This window comes from Erpetoichthys calabaricus (genome assembly GCF_900747795.2).
Source record: "Erpetoichthys calabaricus chromosome 1 unlocalized genomic scaffold, fErpCal1.3 SUPER_1_unloc_10, whole genome shotgun sequence".
In the NCBI taxonomy this organism is placed as follows: Eukaryota; Metazoa; Chordata; class Cladistia; order Polypteriformes; family Polypteridae; genus Erpetoichthys; species Erpetoichthys calabaricus.
The window spans coordinates 421457-443911 of NW_026261575.1; the positions used below are offsets into that span (position 1 = coordinate 421457).

Consider the following 22455-nt stretch of genomic DNA (forward strand, 5'->3'; position numbering starts at 1 on the left):
CCAAAGTCTGACTTCAGGGTTTGTGTGTGTCCTGCGGTGGGTTGGCACCCTGCCCGGGATTGGTTCCTACCTTGTGCCCTGTGTTGGCTGGGAGTGGCTCCAGCAGACCCCTGTGACCCTGTGTTCAGATTCAGTGGGTTGGAAAATGGATGGATTGATGGATTTTGTTTTCAGTCTTAGAGGCAGACTGTGTGTGCAGGAGAGCTGACAACCAGTGAATGTTTCTGTGAAGTAGAAGGCATAGAGTTAAATGAAGAGGAATAAGAAACTGCAGGATTTGAACATAACAAAAATAAGAGATGCTCCTCTTTCTGGTTCGTGTTTCAGATAGCAAAACAAAAGGGGAAAAAATAAAAAATAAAATAAAGGGTGAAGATTGCTGCTGAAGAGCTACAGCTGTTAACCCTTTGTACACCGCAGGCGTCATCAGCAGCATGCTATTGGCTGTTAGAAACAGGGCTGAGCACAACTCTGCTGAATGGTCGGCACACAACTCTGCTGAATGGTCGGCACACAATCGCTAAATGTGACAATTGTTTAAATTAATGTGGTCAGGTGATGAGATCAGCGACTGTGGTTGGCAAATCTGACATGCTCCAGGACAAAAACATTCTTCAAAACAAACTGTCATTTTCAACAACTTTGAAACAAGTTTCAAGTTTATCAGCTTCATCTTGTTTAAGTACACTCTGCACACATCACAAATATTTTAGTATTTTACACATTAATAAATTCCTATTAAACAGCAGCACCACCCAGTATTGTGAGATTGGCACTGTGGAGGCCTTGTGTGCCTCAGTCTTTCTTAACGGTCCACCATGACGGACCAGTTTGTTATGGGTAACCCTAAAGGGGGTGGTCCAGAGTAAAAGCGGTTCAGTATTGCCTTAATGAATATACTAATTAAATGAAAGTGGATCTTGGCCAGAAGAAGGATGCCAGTCCTGACAGTGGTATTCACCCAAGAGTGGCACATGCTGTCACCCACACAGCCTGGTTGGGTCTGTATGATAAAGTCACATGTATAAGTAGCCAAATGGACCTTAACTTCCACTTCGCCACCGTGGTCCAGTGCAAAACAAACACAAATGAAGTTATTGGAGTATAGGAAGAAAACCAGAGTACCTGTACAGGGCAGGAGCCAGCTATAGACCATCATAGGGTACACTCACATTCAAGTCCATAACCACACCAAGACAAGTTAGATTTGCCAGGCCACTAAACCTGAGCATCTTTAGAAAAGTAAAGAAATTTAGAATAAAAGAGCAGACATGGCCACTGCATAGAATCTTAAAAACTGGCTGAGATTCAAATTCATTCTGACAGAACTGTAAGGCAGTAACAGAAACCACAAATCTCTATTAACTTGTCTAATCCATATTACTAACCGAGAATGCTAAACCGGATGATGGACGCAGGCACATCCGGCCATGGGCCGTAGCTGCAAAAAGACGTACTGCGCCGGCGCAACAAACAGTCCGCGAGAGTCGGCTGAGGACCCGAGAAAGGCGGACAAAAGAGGGCGAGAGAGGCGGATGAGGGGCCGCGAGAGACGCAGGCGCAAAAAGAGTCCGACAAGAGCACAGAAAACAGGAGTGAGCACATACAGAAAGGAGTCACAAAAATGAGGCTCAACAAGCACCAAAATAAGGAAAAAAAACATTAAAGAGTACTCAAACGAGGGGAAAGCACGAAACACATTGCACACGAAACTAAACACACCAAAAAAAAAAGGACAGACGAGCGCACAATAGCAAGGCACGACCATACACCCCCCCCCCCCCCCTCCCCACCCTACAGGCACGGGACGGGACGGGACACACACCAAGAGGGGGATTCAACAAGCCCATGGAAGACCAAAAAAAAGAACACAAAACCACCCCACAGACCCTACAAGCAAGGGACGGGACACACACAAAGAGGAGGATTCAAACAAGACACAGGAACACAAAAAGAAACAAAACGCTCGCGCAACAACGATCCCCCCCACACATCCATAAGAAAAAATGTCTCGACTCCAAAAACGCAAAGCTCAACTAAAGCTTCTAACTAACGATGTACCTAAAAGTAAAAACTTTATGAACTGCGTTAGATCCTACAATAGTTCATTTGCTTTTAGTAAATATCAGGCCACCAAAAGGCAATGGCCCATACTGCTTTCCCATATGTGCACAAATACTGCATCGCATTGGAACAGTGCACCCTGAAACAAATCAACAACGCAAATATGCACAAATCTACATCCTAGATCCACATTACGCAAACTATCAATCAAAGTGCTGCATCGCAACAGGCACGGATTCAAAACGAAACACCTCCCGTCTCAGACATACGTTAATGGCAGCAAAGGCTACAACGGGCTTCTCACACAGCACAGGCAAATCGATTACAGCTCCAAAACAACACGTCCCAAATACTACACATGCAACAACGCGCCTCTCAAACGGCACAAGCAAAACATACACCAGGAAAATTCATTCGGATTAATGAATGTCATTTGCAATCATTGTCATTCAGTTCACTTCCCTGAAGAAACAACTGGCAATACAAGTTATACATTTACACGTTGTTGTCAAAAGGGTCAAATTAGACTGCCTTCTTTACATTCATATACTGAATATCTACAGAAGCTTATAACTGACGATGTACCTGAAAGTTAAATCTTTATCAACTGCATGAGATCCTACAAATCGGTATCCACTATGAACATTAACGGTGGCACTGCACGTGACATCCGTCTTGAAAAAATGTTGTTTATTGATGAATGTTCAATGGCATGAAGTCACTTACTCAACACCATTCATAAACTTCTACAAACGTTTATGAATAATAATATTCGATTTGGAGGAAAGGTACTTTTATGAGGAGGAGATTTTAGACAGTGATTAGCTATTCTTCCAGATGCCATGCACTCAGCTATTGTTCAGTGCACCTTAAAATACGCAGACAATTGGCATTACTTTCAAAAGATAGTTAGTAAAAAAGATACGATGTCCAGAACCAGATCATAACAATTGCTTATTACAACTGAGAGATGGTACACTCACCAATACCTTTTACACTTAAACGGCGTGTACAAAGAAATTTTCAAATAAACCTTTACACTGTGCCACACACTTTATTGTTTGATTTCTATTTGCATCATCTACACCGTCACACTATTCTATATCTCATTCATACATCACACTCTTTGTCATTCCCAACACCAGGGGTTGGCGAGCGAAGCCCACCCCACAGACCCTACAAGCAACGGACGGGACACACACAAAGAGGGGGATTCAAACAAGACACAGGAACACAAAAAGAAAGAAGACGCTCGCGCAACAACAATCCTCACCACCACCCCCCCCAACAAACACACATCCATAAGAAGTGACAAAGCCACATATTCTAAAGTGAACGTCAACACCTTCACACTAGACAGCATAGGTGTCAGCATTGGTGGATCTCCTTACAATAAAGCACTATTAACCGTTCAACTGCAGAAAAGGAAACATATTAACAGTGACTGCGATCCTCCGGAGTGGCAGCAAATCTGTTAATAAATGGTCGTACATGTCACTCAATATTCAAAATACCGGTCCCAATCACAGAGACATCAGTATCCACTATGAACATTCACAGTAGCAATGCCCGAGACATCCGTCTTGCAAAACTGATAATTATTGATGAATGTACAATGGCATCCAGTCACTTACTCAACACCATTGATAAACTTCTACAAACGTTGATGAATAATAATATTCCCTTTGGAGGAAAAGTTCTTTTATTAGGAGGAGATTTTAGACAATGCTTAGCTATTGTTCCACATGCCATGCACTCAGCTATTGTTCAGTCCACCTTAAAATACGCAGACAATTGGCATTGCTTTAAAACAATACAGTTGGTACAAAACATGCGATGTCCAGATCCAGAATATAACAGTTGGCTAATACAACTGGGAAATGATACACTCACAAATACAGATGGACTTCACCCAGATATTATTTCCATTCCACAATCCTTTATCTCAGACGACTTAGTAAAACAGATATTTGGAACAGCAATCACATTAGACCAAATACCCCTGTTAACACAACGCACTATATTATGTCCAAAAAATATTAATGTTAATCACATTAATAACCAAGTCATTTCATTACTTCCTGGAGAGACACAGATCTTTCTAAGCTCAGACAAAGTTGACTCTGATGACGACAATGAACATATAAATTTCCCCTTAGAATATTTGAACACTATTAACCCAGCCGGATTACCACAACACGACCTTGCCCTTAAAAACGGAACAATAATCATGCTATTAAGAAACCTTAACACAAAACAGGGTTTATGCAATGGCACACGGTTAGTCGTCAACACCATGACACGCAATGTTATTCAAGCGACAGTTCTTACAGGATCACATGCTAACAATACTGTTCTCATTCCTAGAATTGACCTTACAAGTTCTGAGCTAGAATTACCTTTTACATTGAAACGCCGACAGTTCCCCATTAAACCTGCATTTGCCATGACCATCAACAAATCACAAGGACAAACCATGGACAAGGTTGGCATCTACCTCTCTGAACCCGTTTTTGGACATGAACAACTTTATGTTGCCTTCTCACGTGTTCGCCGTTCATCTGACGTTAGAGTTAAAATTATAAATAATCCATGCCAAGGAAGACTCATTCAAGGACAAGACACCATCTTTACTACTAATGTTGTATACAAAGAAATATTCCAATAAAACATTAATATATGACAAACACTCTATTTGTTATTTCTATGGGCATCATCCAAAGCTGCACACTATTCTATATCTAATTCATACATCTGACTCTTTCTCATGTCCCAACGCCAGGGGTTGGCGAGCGAAGCGAGCAGGGGGCGGAGCCCCCTAGTACTCACTAACAGACATTACTGGTTTGGCTTTAGCACTGAAACATAGCAGTTTGTCATATTTGACACAAGTTAAATGGGAAAAAAAGACACACATTTAAGTGTCTATTAATGCAATGCATGTAAATATCGGCATTGCGTCAAGCAGGTTTGAGGCCGTGTGTGTAAATACAGATACTGTTGTTCTCAGCTTGTATTCTCTAAGACTCTTCTCCACGGTCATGGACTCCAATTCGTTTTTCACTTTTACTAATCTGACTCCTCACTATTCTTTTAATGGCCGGCAGCTCACCACCTCCGCGACTGTCTTTGAACTGGACACAACGGTGGGACAAAAGAGAAACAAAGGCAGAAATCAAAGCGCCGTACGTGTGGAATGGCCGTCTCCTCGATGTCTGCGATTCGAGAAGGAATCGACAAAAGGAGCACACGGTGATGAATGAACAGGTACCAGCGGTGTGACTGGGTGCTACGATTTAAAATTTAGGAGTCAGCCACGTTACGTGAACCGCAGATACCAATGAACAGAAACAGCACGCGGGTTGCCACAGGAGGATTCAGTCAAGCAAAGTTCAGGGGGGGGGCTAACGAACGCGGCGGGCGGCGATTCTCAAAATACAGAGCACTCACTGACTGCCTGTTGGCGATGAGATTGTTTCTGAACTCGTTCACTCAGCAACAGTCTTGCGTCCGTAATGTTTCACAAAGCGAGACAATGGCAGCGTCGCTACAGTCGCTGTCGCGTTGGATGACGTCATCCTGCGGCCGACACTGGATCACGTGACGGTTAAGCGAGCCCAATCATAGACATATATACATAGACGGCGCATTCGCTGTGTTGCCCAGTCGACACGATACGTCACCGCATCCGCCATATTGTGAGTGGCAAAAGTGCCATTTAAACTAATACAGGTAGATGTGGAAACCGGGTTTTCTGATGAAAAAACAATAACATTCAAAACGGTATCGTTTACATACAACAGATTTTGGCGAACCGTTTAAATGCAATTATTTATATCCATTTATACAGTAATAATGGCAATTATTAAATAATTATAAATAATAATAATACTAATAATAATAATAATTATTATTATTATTATTATTAAATAATTCCTCCCATATAAGTAACATTTCTCGGAATGCCTTCTTCCATCTCTGAAACATTTCTAGACTTCGTCCTGTTCTTGCGCAACACAGTACTGAAGTATTGGTTAATGCCCGAGTCACTTCACGTATAGATTACTGTAATGCTATTCTATCTGGCATCCCACAAAAACGTATCCATCGCTTACAACGTCTTCAAAATTCTGCTGCCAGGATAATAACCTGCTGTTCTAAATCCACTGAACATATTACACCGATTCTCTCTCAACTTCACTGGCTCCCTGTTATCTACAGAATACAATACTAAATACAGCTCTGAACATTTATAGCTCCCCCCTACCTCACTAATCTCCTACAGACTTACACTCCTCTCGCTCACTCAGATCCTGTAATTTCAGAATATTCAGTCTGGCAATATGGTGCAGCCTTTGTTTGTGGATGACAGAACCAACTAAAGACATGAGCATAAAATGATGGCTGTCAATTTCAAACTGTGTTTCCTCAATGTGCTCCTTGAGAAACAAACTGATTGATCAAAGATACACTGACAGCTTGTCCTAATGTCGACTGTCGGATAACACGCTCAGCTACTTTGACCACCTTGACTGGACCCTCTGAAGGAATCATCACACCTCCTTTGTTTTTTAATGTCGGCGAGTGGTAGCGTTGATCATATGATGGCAGTACAACATCTGTTACCAAACTATCATGGCACACATCACAGGACAGCTTTCTCAAAATCCCGTCTAAGGGCTACCTGACCTCCCACTGCTTCCTGAGGTGGATTTCATTGGGAACCCTTCAGAGTTTGAGAAATGTTAACAGCTAACAACAATCTACATAGTTAGTGACTAAATATATTTAGCCAAAACGTTGTTTGGAGGCTCACTTGAGCACATAAATGCATAGCTTTGCTAGCTTAGCCTGGCGTAGCTAAAGTTAAGATTATAAAATGGGATTTTCTAATGGCCAATATAACCAAAACAATTGTTCAGCCTTACCTATGAAATGTAATCTCTGTGATCTGGTTTGTACAATACCAAGCAGCACATGCATGAGGCATCTTTATCCATTACTTCACTCCACAGCAGTGCCACTCACAATATGGTGGCGACGTTGACGTACGATGCTGCTGGTCATGTGACATCTAGTAATTTGATGTCTATGCTTTTATCTACACTTGTTTGAGTGAAAGGCACTGTAAAACAGGTCCAGTTCAGATTTGACACACTCTCCAGACATTCTGCGTATGAAAGTCATCTTCTCTTAAAAAATGTCTCTCTTCTTCTTTTTGCTTGTTTTAGTCTTGTTCTTCTTCTGACAATGTTTAGAAAATGCTGTATAAATAGTGTGCCTTGCCTTTTTGACTGGTGGGCCCTCACGCGACCCCGGTGGTCTCTTGCATTTTGTCTTTCTCATTACCATCAAGCCCGCTCCCTCCTGCTTTTCTCGCCCGCCACCAGCCGCACTTGATATAGCCCCGGTAATCACATCTTTTATAATATTTTTAGCAGTGGATTTGATATGTGGTTCTGCAATGTCAAAGCCTTTTTTCAGGAGAGGTAAAGCTCTTCTTAAGAACCCCCAAAATATACCTCCAATACCCCCACCATACATTACAGGGGATCCAGAGAATCCCGGTAACCTGTTAACCGCTTGGGTCTTGTAATATTGGATGTAAGGTGTCAGGTCCTGGTAAGACCTCATTGCTTCAGTCGTGCATACAATACCTAACAGGTCTGAAATGGAACTTCACTATCACCTTACCAAACTGAAATGTTCTGGTCCGTCTTTATTTCAATAGTCACTGTGTCAAAATGATTCTTGCTGACTGGGGCATAATGAGGTTTGTCGTATGTGATGGGAGTAATTTTATTCGCTTGATCCTCTATATCAGGGGTCCTCAATCACAGTCCTGGAGGGCCGCAGTGGCTACAGGTTTTTGCTCCAACCTAGTTGCTTAATAAGAAGCACTTATTGCTCAAGTAACACTTCTACTTCACTTTAGTTGTCTCACTCGTTAGGATTTTGAACCCCCATTGCTCATTTTAGTCTTAAACAGCTGTATTCTCGGTTTTTAATTGTTCCTTATTAGCAATAAGATGCAAATAACAAAAGACACCAGCATTTCTCCATTTATCTTGTTTCAATTTGCACCTCTGTATTTATCATGCACTATTGGGTTTAATTAAATACTTGGAAGGAAAGTGAGGAGAAATAAGTGAAGGACTGAGAATTACTTATCCATTTTAGCCTTCAAATCATTTGGATGATATCCTTAGAAAGGGGAAGAAAATCCGGGATATGAGAATGAGCTGACATAGCAGAGTTAAAGCACTAACAAGCCATGAAATTAAATTATTGGCAAGTGTGACAGATTGAGGTCGCTGTCGGTCTCTTGAACCCTCTGACTCGACTCCAGACACCAGGTAAAAGTCCAAATACTACTTTTATTTGAACAGTAACGTGCACAAAGCACCCTCCACTCCACAATACTCATAAATTAATCAATACAATAAGCAATCCTCCACACTCCCAGACACTTCGCCACCCTTCCTCCCAACTCAGCTCCGCGTACTGGTTTCCTGGAGTCCTTTATATAGTCCCTGACCCGGAAGCATTTCTCTCTTCTGTCCATGTGATCATGAACACTTCCGGGTCAGATAAAAAGCTCCTTTATTCAACCCGGAAGCAAGTCGTTTCATCTTGTCATATGATCATGACGCACTTCCGGGTTATAGGGCACGTAAGAGTCCGATAGCCCCCTTACAGCGACTCCTGGTGGTCTCCAGGGTACCCAGCAGGGCTGCGCATATAAACTACAAAGTCCATGAGGCCCTGCTGGAATTCGGGGAACGTCCATGTTGTCATGAGGGCTCCATCTGGCGGCCTGGGGGTGAGGGCCGGAATATTTAGCCAGCCACCCACCACACAAGTATTGCTTTCTAATTAAGCAACTGGGTTAGAACAAAAACCTGCAGCCACTGCAGCCCTGCAGGACTGTGATTGAGGACCCCTGCTCTATATGAACACACCTCAAAAGGGTCATGTAGCTGTCGCTGACTCTGATGAGATATCATGTCCCCGTACACGTACAACGTGCAAAAGCCAGCCCTGACGTCAGCGGGGAAAGGAGCCTTGTAAGTTAACCCCAGAGTCTGATCAGGATGTGCTCCTAATATTCGACCCAGCTGTCCTTTAAAGTGTATAGTTTCATCCTTTTTGTCCGGTACCATGAAGACTCTTCTTTCCACAGCATTATAACTGAATTTCACAGGATTCTCAGAAGGGACAGTTCCTGTTGCAACATCTGTCAAAGTGGGTAGGCTTAAGGTTGTCAAAATCATAAAAGACAGTAGGTCGTGAATACCTTCGTAATGCCCGCATGGAATGTAGTAATATTTTTCTTATCCCAGGAGCTGAAGCACTCTGTCCTGGGTATGACGTTAAACTGCATCTGGCCCTGCAAGTGGTCCTCCAACTTGCAGGGAAATCATGGGGGTTGGTGACAGGATTGGCACTCTAGCCACCATAAAAAAACTTCACAAAGCTCCGAGAGTACAGAAAGGACTCCATTTTGCTCTCCGCGGAAGTAGCTCTGCTGCAGCTGCCCATAGGAATGCTGCTCGCATCATGAAGGGGATGGGGAAAACCGTTGGAGATCCAATGGGATCAGGCTGGTCAGGGATCAACAACAACAACAACAACATTTATTTATATAGCACATTTTCATACAAAAAGTAGCTCAAAGTGCTTTACATAATGAAGAGAAGAAAAATAAAAGACAAAATAAGAAATTAAAATAAGACAACATTAGTTAACATAGAAAGGAGTAAGGTCCGATGGCCAGGGTGGACAGAAAAAAACAAAAAAAACTCCAGAAGGCTGGAGAAAAAAATAAAATCTGTAGGGGTTCCAGGCCACAAGACCGCCCAGTCCCCTCTGGGCAACTGGTGTAGTGCTGAGGCGCTGCCCGCTGCAAAGCAGCACTCGGTCCCGATTTGAGGCGGCCCATGTGGGTGAGCACGTGGAACATCTTGTCTCTCCGGCAAGATGATCATCTTCCTCTGCTGTCGGAGTAGCTGCATAAACTCTGCATTTCAGTGGCGGCACTCTCTGAGGTGCACATACCAGGGACTGGACAGATCTCTGAAAGTGGATACACCTTTTATTGTTCTGGTCGGTCTGATGGCTGTCAAAATAACATTCCCTGAGTGCCTTGTCTGTTGTCTCAGTGTATGCTCCAACCACGGTGAGTGATGTCTCGGTGAGGGGGACATTTTATTCGCAGCTTCGCTCGGAGGTTGATGTGTATCCACGAGTGACACTCCTCTGGTCATGGTTGACTTCAATGCAGCCACTGGCACTGACAGGGCTGGCTATGAGGATTGTCTCGATCCCCATGGGTCTGGTTACCGTGGTGAAAGTGGCTCCTTGTTCCTTGACTTTGCAAAAGGTCAGGGGCTGTGAATCACTGGATACTGGTTACAGCGCCCTGAACCGCATCATTGGACTTGGTACTCCAATATTGGTGATGTGGTGAAGGAGATCGAACACATCCTTGAGGGCACACGCTGGAGGCTCGTACAAAACTGCAGGGTCTACAGACGTGCCCAGTTTGTGAATTCTGACCACAAACTTGTTGTTGCTACTCTTAGGATCCAGCTTAGGTCCAGTAGGTTACCACCTACTAGGAAAATGAGCCTGGACTTGGCCAGACTCCATGACCAGACTGTTTCTAATGAGTTTGCATGTAGTTTGAGTGAGGAACTTTCAGATTTGGGTACGACTTCCGATCCTAAAGTGATGTGGGAGACATTCCATTACAAGACCCTGAAGGTTGCTGAGGGTTGTGTTGGTGTTACCGGTGTTCCCAGAAAGAGGTGTTTCATCTTGCAGGGTATCCTGGATATCATCGAGAGTGGTCGCAGCACAGAGTTCAATGGCAACTCTGGTCTGTACCGGGAACTGAGAAGGATGGCTGTGAGGGCTCTGAGGGCAGATAAAGAGGCGTTTGTAATAGGAATCTGTGAGCAAGTGACACACCATCTGTGGTCTAGTGACCCACGTCCTGCTTACAGAGGAATCGAACCATTACGCATATCTGAATCTGTTCCTCGGAGAGCCACAGTCAGGCTGATGGAATGGTCCTTACGGATGACACTGCAGTTGTGACCCGCTGGGCTGGCTACTTTGAGCAGTTGTTCAAAGCTGATCCTCCGGCTAGGACGTTGGATATCTCTGGGTCCATGGTTCTTGAGGCTCATCCTCCAATCAGCTGTGAACCACCCAATCTAATTGAGATTGCACAGGTGGTCAACCAGCTTTTGGGGGTCCTTGGTGGGGAGGCTGCTGAACCTTTACAGGCTGGTGGTAAGGCTGTCCTTCTGGCATTGCAAGCAATCTTTACTTCCATTTGGGTGACTTGCATCATCCCTATCTGGAAAGGGAAGGGTGATTGCCTGGATTGCAGCAACTACAGGGGGATAACACTGGTGCCGGGTAAGGTCCTTGCTAGCGTTGTCCTCAATATGATCCGTAATCACTTGCTCACCTACCAGCATCCGGAACTGTCTGGTTTTACACCTAAGAAGTCTACCATCGACTGAATCCTGGCACTGAGGGTTCTCATGGAGTGCAAACGCGAATAGCAGCATAGTTTCTTTGCAGCCTTTGTTGATTTTCGCAAAGTGTTCAACTCCGTTGATTGAGCTGCCCTGTGGGACATCCTGAGGGTTCACGGGATCCCCTCGAGGTTGAGGGCTGTGAGTGCTGTGCAGTGTGGAGGCAGGACCTCTGCATTTTTCCAGTTGATTCTGGGGTTCGTCAGCGGTGTGTTTCTGCTCCTACTCTGTTCAGTGCTTGTATGGACTGGGTGTTGAGGAGTGTCGTGGGGTCAAGCGGCTGTGGGGCATCTGTTGGTGAAGAATGATTCACGGATCTCGACTTTGTTGACGATGTTGTGATCTTTGCGGAGTCAATGGAGGATATGATCGGGGCGCTCGAGGGACTGAGCGAGGAGTCTGAGTGTCTGGGCTTGCGAGTGTTCTGGATAAAAACCAAGATTCAGGCCTTTAATGACCTCTTGGGCAAAGCCATCAGCAGTGTCTCTGTTTGCGGAGAGAGTGTTGACCTTGTTGAAAGGTTTACTGACCTTGGCAGTGACATTCATGTCTCTGGTGACTCTTCCTGTGAAGTAAGTAGATGGATTGGGAGAGCTTGGGGGGTCATGTGGTCGATGGAAAGGGGTGTGTGGCGCTCCTGATATCTATGCAAAAGGACGAAGGTCCAAGTTTTTAGAGACCTGGTGCTTCCTGTCTTGCTATATGGTTGCAAGACATGGATGCTATCCAGTGACCTGAGACGAACACTGGACTCCTTCAGTACTGTGTCTCTCTGGAAAATCATTGGGTAACATTGGTTTGACTTTGTGTCGAATGAGCAGTTGGTCTTGGAGTCCTGAATGAGGCACATTACCTACATTGTGAGGGTGCGTCAGTTACAGCACTACGGCTATGTGGCGTGTTTCCCTGAGGGTGATCTGGCTTGTAAGATCCTCATTGTTTGGGACTGGAGTGGCTAGACTAGGCCAAGGGGTCGCCCACGTAACACCTGGCTGCAGCAGATAGAGGGTGGGACTGGACTGTGTGTCTGCCTGGGGGGTTGCAAACCAGGATCCCGAGTTGTTTTGCCATGTAGTGGGTGCGGCAACGTACTGTACCAGTGCATGCTCCTCAACTTGACTTGACTTGACTTGAGCTGAAACGTAGAATTCGTTATCCGGTTTGTCTATGGTATTCCATGTATGTGGGTACAGTATTTCTGCTAGACTGACTTCGCAAGTACCTTCTAATTCTATAGGATTAGCAAGCTTTGTCGTGAAATTGGGAATTGTGTTGTTAGGGAAAATGTCTGAGGAAGCGTTGCTAGGCAGAATCACAAAGAAACTTTTTTGTGCTCCATCGTATACTGTTAGAGAATGATGAGCCGATTATGGGCATTCTGGATTTTATTGAACATCTTGGGCATGGCTCTCTGGTATTCAGCTATTAAATTTTTCTTGCCATCCGAGCCATTTGACTTAAACAAATCTTTTTTATTCTTAATTTTCCTAGCCAGTATTTTTTTTGACCCTGTAAACGTCTGTGGAATCGACTTTAATTTTCTGCAATTCAGGGTTGTAAAAGGATCCTATGATCTCTTCACCATCGTAATCTTTCAGTTTGTACACAGCTGGCGCCCTAGGTACAAGCTCAGATACGGTAAAGATTTCATCTGAAAATGTTTGTTCATAACCTTTCGCAAAAGCATGTCTGGTTTTAGAAACCCTAACTGTATCTCCTACTTTGAACTTAAACAACGGTGGACCGGGGGTTTGGCTACATCATATAAGTTTTTGAAAACTTTCCAGGAATTTAACGTGTTTAGATCAGAAGGAGCCATTTTTATGCTTCAATGATAACTTTTGTTGTAAGAGTATACTAGATCTGACAATTTATCGATGTAGGTTCTTGTACTATATGCAATGAAATATTTCCACATTTTAGTGTGTGTTTAAATCTCTCCACCATGGATGCCTTTAATTAATTTCATTGTGGTGAAATGTTTTATTACGATCTTCTTTAACAGCTTTTGAAAATCTTGGTTGAAAAACTCTTTCCCCTTATCGGTCTGGAGCTTCTTTGGAGTTCTACACGTGCTCAGAATGCTCTGGAAGGCTCTTGTCACTTCCTTACCCGTTTTGTTCTTCAGGGGCATTACCCATGCGTACTTAGAAAGTACATCGATACAGGTTAACAAATATTTATAACCCCAGTTATGCTCGGACACATTTGTCATGTCTGCTAAATCCATCTGCCATTGCTAGTCGATATCAGATGCATAAACCTTATTTCTACTAAAATCCCTTCTAGTGGGTTTATGAATTTTATAAGAATATTGACCAGATAACCAATCCGACACCTGATGGTCATTACTTTTCTGACCTGAAACCTCAAGAGCTCTTTTCAAAGAGTATATTCCCCCAAAGCTGCCAGGATTTGTAGGATTATAATAAACTTTTTTCATGTAACCCTCCATCATCGACGGTGAAAGAAAAATGTCAATGGTTTAAAAATGAAATGGTGCTTTATTGGTAATTTTCAAAAACAATAATAAAATTCAGAGATGTTTTACCAACCACTTCAAAACATAATATTACACCTAAACAGCATGATTAAAACAGGTTATATCACAGGTACATTCAGTTTGGACACTTCATCTGATTTTTCCATGTCGTATTCCCCGTTAAACCCCAAAGGTACATCAGACATATCAGCTACAGAGAAATGGCGTTCAGAGAAAAAAATTCACATATTTTTGAGTAAGAGTCATCGTCCTTGTTATGAAAGGCATGTACAATAGCCTCATTAATTGAATGTTCATTTTTCAGGTCGTCAACAGCATTTTGTACAAATGTGTGAATTTTGTGAAAAGGTAGAAAGATGTTGAAGCAATCCAGAGTCTTTATGACCAGACTTCTGAGCCACATTGGCAGAAAACAGCCAGCACCTTTTGAAAGTGGCCAACCCGATAAACAGAGTCAGGCTCAAACAGACATGTATGCTGTGTCTTGCTGGGGTGATCTATTAAACACCCCTGACAGGTACTTTTTAGGTCCCGATCAACTATTATATCTAGCAGAGCTGCACTCAAACTCTTGACCAGTTTCAGGGCCTTTTGAAATGTTTCACCCAGGGGTCCGTCAGTTTGTTCAAGGTCCATACCCGCATAATCAGCATCCTTGGGTGATATTTTCCAAGCGGCCAGAGCCTCTACCAGTTCGTCCAAGGCCTGTTCTTGCCGCATGACCTCATTGGCTATCTCCTCAGGCCCTGTTAGGCTCCCCGGAACATCATTAGCAGGTACAAACATGTCAGGTACTGTGCAGTTCTCCAGGAGACTGTCTGACCAATACATATCATCAGGGGCAGGTAACTGAGGCTCAGGCCAATAGATCTAGTCAGTTGAAGGAATAAGAAGGTCCGGCCGAAACGGCTGGTCTGGAGGCGAGCTGTTAGGAACAGAGTACCCAGAGTTGGGGACGATATCATCAGGCTAAAACAGGCAATCGGCAGGCACTGTCTGTTCTGTAGACCAACATGCCTGATCAGGAGCATAGCCGGAGAGGTGCTGGTTGTTACCCGACCAAAACACGTCGTTGGCTGTCAGCATCTGGTCTGGAGCAGAGTAGGCGGGGTTGGTTTGAGGGTTAGTCGGCCAAAACAGGAAGTCAGCGGTGGCTGTCTGTTCCACACTACCATAGATTGGCTCTTCAGAGCGCATCAAAGTGTGGAGGACTTCTGACATCTCAGAGTCCGAGAGAACAGGGAGGCGACCGGTCCAGCTATCAACCGATTCTAGGAGCTCAGCTTCGGTAGGATAGTTGGTTGAAGACATCTCAAGATCGCATTAGGTTAATGTAACCTATGAAAAAAGACCTCTGTATTTATCTCCACTTACTTAGGGGTGGCTGTTTCACAATTTTCTTCGTCCTCCTCCGAGCATGAATTATTCAGCATGCAAATCTTCTCCTCTGAAAACAATGGCTCCAGTTTTCTTTTAATTCTTTTCATTTGGTCAGACAGTTTTCCTTGATGAAATAGCCTCATCAATATTTGGAATAAGAGATTTAAAAAAAATTCCAGTCTTTTATAGAAAAATGAATTTCACTCACTCGTTCCTTTATCTCATTTTCTTTATACTCTTCCACCTCTTTGTAACCGTCCTCTTTATATTCAGGAAGGATAGGCTCCTTCTTTGAAACCACCACCATGAGATGTCCCAGAGCATTTCTATTTACTTCTACCTGGCTCAAAGCACAATTAGAATCGTACAAAGCAGAGCTGAATCGATGGTTCTGTAACTCAAGCATTCTGGAAACCCTGTCTGTTTTCATTTCCTTAGGAGCATTCACAAGACCGTCCATTCTATCTGCTTTTGTGTATTGTGGTGTTTTCACTCAATGACTAGAGTTTTATACAAGAACTCTTTCATCTCCTATCGCAGCCGGGTGGAGTGACATGCCTCTCAACTAACCCTATAGGCGGTTAGAGAGACAAAGGCGTACCTCATGGGTATGGGAATTGTTAAAGGGGCGTGATAAGGGCTCGGTTTATGAAAGCACCTCCCTAAAAGGACGAGTTTAGAGAGTATCAATTATGACAGTGGTCCAACCCATTATTAACACTCACACACCCATAGGGGTGGGGACATTTCATAATTTTCAGGGCAGGGTTTAAGGTCATCAATCATTCCTTTGACAGTTCCTTTCTGATAGTACTACTCTCCTTCTATTTGCAGGGTTCCATCTTTGGACCAGTTCTCTTTTTGATATGCATGTTACTTTTAGGCTCCATTGTTAACAAGTATGGCTTCACTATGCAGATGACACTCAAATATATTTGACACTAAAATCAAAGTGAGAAAATACAAACCCTCCATATGTGCTTGAATGATATTAAAACCTGGAAGGCTATGCATCTTCTTAAACTAAATGATAATAAAACTGTGATCATGGTGTCCAAAAGTTAAGAAACTTTGAGTGTCTCTGATGTTGCTCTTGGACCCTTTGCCATATACGTATCATAAAGATTCAGTTAGGAGCCCAGGCGTGATCTGTGGCAGCTCATTCAAACTCGACAAACATAAATTGTGAGGTTAAATGAAGCTTTTTCCAGGTGAGACTTTAAGGTAAAGGCTTTTCTTTCTTACAGTGATCTTGAAAAGGCCATTCGAGCTTTTACAGCATCTCATTTGGACTATTGCAGTTCTTTGTAGGTAGGTGTTGATCAGGCCCTGTTACGACACTTACAACTATTCCACAGCTTTGCTGTCGCTTATTGAATGGCTCTCGTAAGTGTGGCAATATTTTATCAATACTGATTGCTTCATTGACTTCTGGTCCATTTCAGAATTGATTTTAAAATTCTATTTTTTGTTTTTAAATGTTTGAATAGATCAGCCCCATCTTGCCTCTCAGAACGTCTTCACTTGTATGTGCCAACAAGAGCCCTGTGGTCTACTAGCCAGAGGCTGTTAGTTGTGCCAAGGTCAAAGCTGAAACAAAGGAGGAATCGTGCATTTGTGGTGGCTGCTCCATTTCTCTGCAATGGCTCCTCTTATTATATTAGGTCTGCTCTAACAGCGGCCATTTTTAAGTCATCATTAAAGTCTTATTTCGTCTTGCTGCCATTTGACCCTGCAAGAGGTTGACATTGTGTGTATATGTTGGCTCATGTACATTCATGATTATCAATATGTATGTATGGGTGTGGGTTTATCTTTTATGTAATGGTCGGTTATTCTAGCAGTTTTGTGCTGTGTACGTACAGTATATTTGAACTGCTTCTTTTACCTTTCCTTGTACAGCACTTTGGTTCAGTTCTGGCTGCTGTTGTAAATGTGCTTTAAAAATAAAAATTGCCTTGCCCTGCTTTATAAAACATTATTTAATACATAATACAAAGACGTGCAGATCTGAGACAATGGACTGTAAAGATGAAGTTGGTTTGCAACATTTATTACAAAAAAGTTAAAGAATATATAAAATATAATAATAATAATAATAATAATAATAATAATAATAATAATAATAATAATAATAATAATAATAATAATAATTCGAACAAGAATTGTAAGTTGTAACTGAACAATGAGGGCCATGTATGTTTGATACGTTTTCTCACAAAACAGTCATTTTCCTTTTTCCTCTCATGTTATCTAAAAACAGATGCATGTCTTCCATATCTGAAAGAAAAGGACGATAAAGGGTCTAAGGACCTCTCATCTTCTTCTGGAAACTCAGATAGCAACTCATATTTCTGAAGGGCCTCCTCAATGTCGTCTTTGTCCATTGACAGTAATGCAGGGAGTGAGATGTGCCCCCTGAACACAGAAATGTTCTCAGCACACCACTTCTCTGCCTTGGTAAGATGCTGAAGGATTCTGTGTTGCTGTAATATGTTTTATTAAAAAAAAATAATAATAATAAAAGGTCATTATAAAGCTTATAGCCTTTTCCTCCACATTTACAAGGAATGTAAGAAAAGGAAAGTAAAAAAAATAATGTACAGTATATTCTGAATTCTGCGGTGGGCTGGCGCCCTGCTCGGGTTTTGTTTCTTGCCTTGTGCCCTGTGTTGGGGTGGGATTGGCTCCAGCAGACCCTTCAATGTTTCTTACCACACACAATTATTAACACAGCACACAATTAATTTCAAATGTTTTAAGGCGTTTAAGAGTTGTACTAGTACTCCAGTTTGTCAGAAGATGTAAAACAGGCTTTTAGTCTTTTGGGCTTTGACTCCTACTGGTTAGATAGATAGATAGATAGATAGATAGATAGATAGATAGATAGATAGATAGATAGATAGATAGATAGATAGATAGATAGATATAGATAGATAGCTAGATAGATAGCTAGATAGATAGATAGCTAGATCGATAGATAGATAGATAGATTAGATCCTTTATTAATCCCATGGGAAATTCACATTCTTCAGCAGCCGCATACTGATACAATAAATCTATTAAATTAAAGACTGATAATAATGCAGGTGAAATACAGACAATAACTCTGTATAATGTTAAATGTTAACGTTTTACCCCCCCCCCCCCCCCCCCGGATGGAATTAAACAGTCGCATTGTTTGGGGGAGGAACGATCTCCTCAATCTGTCAGTGGAGCAGGACAGTGACAGCAGTCTGTCGCTGAAGCTGCTCTTCTGTCTGGAGATGATACTATTTAGTGGATGCAGTGGATTCTATAATTGATAGGAGCCTGCGTTAGCGATTAACAGTCGGCATCTGAGATGAGCATTATCTTTTTATACATTTTATTCACTATACCATAGGAATTGTAAGCCAGCATCAACAAAAATGGAATTCATCTTTCTTATGGAAGTTTATAAAATGAGGTGTCTGTACCTGCTCATCGGTGCCCTGTGCTGGATGTTGGAGAAGGAAGGCTGATGTTTCTTCTAAAAGTAAAGATCTCAAACCTGCAGAACGCAGTGCTATGGAACAGAATAGCAAGACTTTTTTTTTTTCATTTCAGATGTAGTGCAAGTCTTTAATCATCTTCTGTCTTCTCATTAATGGCTCAATAAAGTCTAAACCTGAAAACAGAGAAAATAATATTTACCTACGGAAATGTTAAAAAAGAACCAAAAGAATAAGCACAATAAATGAGCCTGTCCTGGCTGTCCATTATTCTGTACCTTCTAATTTTTTGTTTGGTTCTTGGCCTTCATTTAGAAGGGCGTTGCTCGCTCAGTCCGATGTGAGCAGTTACTTCAGTGATTTGAAAAAGAAGCACTAAGTTTATAATGGTAAGCATTGTGACTATTTGTCTTTGATTTACAATATGGCTAAGTATATTTGCCACATTACCACAGAACTCAATGAAAGTTATTAAAGGAAATTTAAATTTCATTTACCCCTTGGGGTTGGAGTTCTCAAGTAACATTCTACACCAGCACTTCCTCAAAGCCAGCATGTCATTCTAAAGAGGACTGAGCAGTGTCACGTTGTTAAAAGGACTTTAATGTTACAAAAATATTCATGCAAACCATTATAAACATACATTGAAAATATCTGGATTTTGAAAGGTAGCTGTTTCTGGAACATCAAAACCACTAGGGACAGTATGCTAAAATTAAAAAAAATACAAATCCACAAATATCCAACACAAATTGTAGAAGGTGACAAAAATGGGAACCAACAACCAGATATAATCCTCCCTCTACATTGTAATAAATAAATAAATCTGGCCGACCGATAGTTTGGGATATTGACATTGCATTATGATATAACTGTTGCAGTGCTCTTGGACTACCTTGATATGATGATGGTAATATTACTGCTTTACCTACTTTGAATAGTCTGAATTATTGATACTGCGGTGGGCTAGCTCCCTGCCCGGGGTTTGTTTCCTGCCTTGCGCCCTGTGTTGACTGGGATTGGCTCCAGCAGACCCCGTGACCCTGTAGTTAGGATATAGTGGGTTGGATAATGGATGGATGGATGGATGAATTATTGATATTTGAATTTTGAATGTGATCAATGAGACCTTCCAAATGTTCCGTTCAAAGTTTTGCTTTATTCGATTTAATAAAGAGACTTTTTGCTTCAACCTTTAGATACGCATTAATGATGTAATGTTGCTGTAGACGTTGAGATGACAGAAGTGGGCTAAATACATGGGAATGTATAGCTAATTTTGACCTGAAATTCTGTGTGGGTTTTATTCATTTATCAGAATTTGTGTGTGTCATATTGTACGTCCATCAGGTTATGGAGGTGGTGACCGGTTTATTAACATAAAGGTGGCGGTATGCATACATTGCTTTCCGATCAAGTCTGAAGGACTGTGAAGGTACACAGAGGCCGTGAGTCGCAGCGTTACATGTTTTGTTTACTTGGTGAAAACACATATTTTAAAATTTGAAACTGACAAATTGTCACGTATAATTAAAATAATAATTCTTTACATTTACATAGTGCTTTACTTACAACTCAAACTGCTTTACAAACTCTACACCACGAGGTCCCAGGACACGAACCCATGATCTCCTTAATGGTGGTGGAGGAGCTAACATTGTGCCACTTAAACTGGTGAACTGTACTACATAATATTGTGTTTGATAGTTTAAAATTACAAATACAGAATTCCCAAAATCAAAGAATATCAGCTTTAAGTTGGACAGGTGGTCACAGTATCATAGACTACTAATCCCACCTTGAGACACAAAAAATGCAATTCATTGTGGGTTGAATGTTGCTAGGCTACACAGACTGTTGCATTCATGTTCTGTACTATTGTAGGAATTTATATAGGAATTACTGAAGGCTTACAAAATGTGTTTTTCTGAGTTTTTGTCGGCGTTACTGGTTCGTCCACTGGCTGGGCCAATCAGAGGTTGCTTCTGAACTGCAGGTGGTCAGCAGACCGCCATCTTAATAGGCCGGGTGTGCAGTTTTGTTCTCCAGGCTTCTAAAAGGACACAGCAGCTCTAAAAAAGGTCCAGAGAAGAGCAACTCTGCTGATTCCAGGGCTACAGGGGATGAGTTATGAGGAAAGATTAAAAGTTACAGTTTAAACAAAAGAAGATTAAGAGGAGACCTGACTGAAGTGTTTTAAAATGATGAAGGGAATTAGTCCAGTGGATCAAGATGGTGTCTTTAAAATGAGTTCATCAAGAACACAGGGACACAGTTGGAAACTTATTAAGGGTCAATGTCACACAAACATTAGGAAGTTGTTCTTCACACAGACAACCACAGAGACAAGGAATAAGTGACCAAGTAGTGTGGTGGACAGGAGGACCTTAGGAACCTTCAGAACTTGACTTGATGTTATTTCAGAAGAATTCAGCAGATGGGACTGAAAAGCTTTGTTAAGCTGAATGGCCTGTTCTCGTCTGGATTGTTCTGATGTTCCTGTGCTGTGTGACGTCCTGCCAAAGCTGCAGCAGCCTGTCTGTATGGAATCTTTAACTGCATGGACTGGCATAAATGTTTGAGTAGCAGGTTGTTGACAATCACATTCCCTCATTTCATTTTCTTTTCCATTTGTGCTCGACATGAGTGCTTCATCATTACTATGAAGTTCTCATGAGCCGGATGTAGAAACTGAATCTGTTTATAGCAAGACACTTGTTGACGACGTTCATGGCACATATTCACCTTTTCAGATCTTCTTCTGTAGCTATTCTTATTTTTATATATGGTCACTGTGTTTGACTAGACTTCTCCATTGGAGGTTTTGCTGTGATTTTTTATGATCAATGCTTTATTGTAACATGCTATCTGTCGAGTCGTGTTGTTTAGGATTACTGCACATGCTCACAACACAGTAACTCCACATTTGATAATGTGTCGATAGAATCACGCTGCCTGAGTTTATAACAGTGATGTGCGACATTTGTCTGGAGTTTTTGTTCATTTTATGAAGTGCTTGAAGGAGTCTTTGAACCGTTTGCCTGGTGTTTGTGACCTGACTTCCAGATATTCAGTGGTTTCCCAATCAGCAACATGTTTTTAAATCTGTGAATACTTGCTGTTGTTCATATGATCCTTCAAATAACTGATTTACTACATGCATACACCTTTATGTTTTCAAGCTGTGTTATTAGAGGGTTTTCAAAATAGTTACAAATACAGCTATGAGGTGTGTACAAAAAAAATAAAATAATAATCATAATACAAGTCTATTTATTGCATACAGTAGTTTTTTCCTTATTTTATGGGGGATTTCTTTTAGCTGTTAAAGTTGCCAACACTGTGTGTGGTAGGAGACCACAGATCTGTCAGTTTGTGTTACAGTAGTACAGTTTGTTAAGCAGGATGAATCGATAAAACACCAAATGCCTTTCTTGATGCCAGCCCTTCTTATCCTAATCTTTCATTTAACTTTTTCAACAGA

The 22455-nt window shown here is 42.0% G+C and overlaps 2 protein-coding genes across 2 annotated transcripts in view; one reads left to right on the forward strand and one right to left on the reverse strand.

The window, feature by feature from the left end:
* Positions 1–5642, reverse strand: part of LOC114642081 (zinc finger protein 569-like) — a 49244-nt gene extending 43602 nt beyond the window's left edge. Inside the window, exon 1 of the mRNA XM_051921617.1 lies at positions 5515–5642. The gene's annotated coding sequence lies outside the window, so the exon portion shown is untranslated. The remainder of the gene's footprint in view (positions 1–5514) is intronic.
* LOC127526327 (gastrula zinc finger protein XlCGF7.1-like) overlaps positions 1–22455 on the forward strand; it is a gene marked incomplete at its 3' end in the record, with an annotated part of 246987 nt that overhangs the window by 189753 nt on the left and 34779 nt on the right. The window lies entirely within an intron of this gene.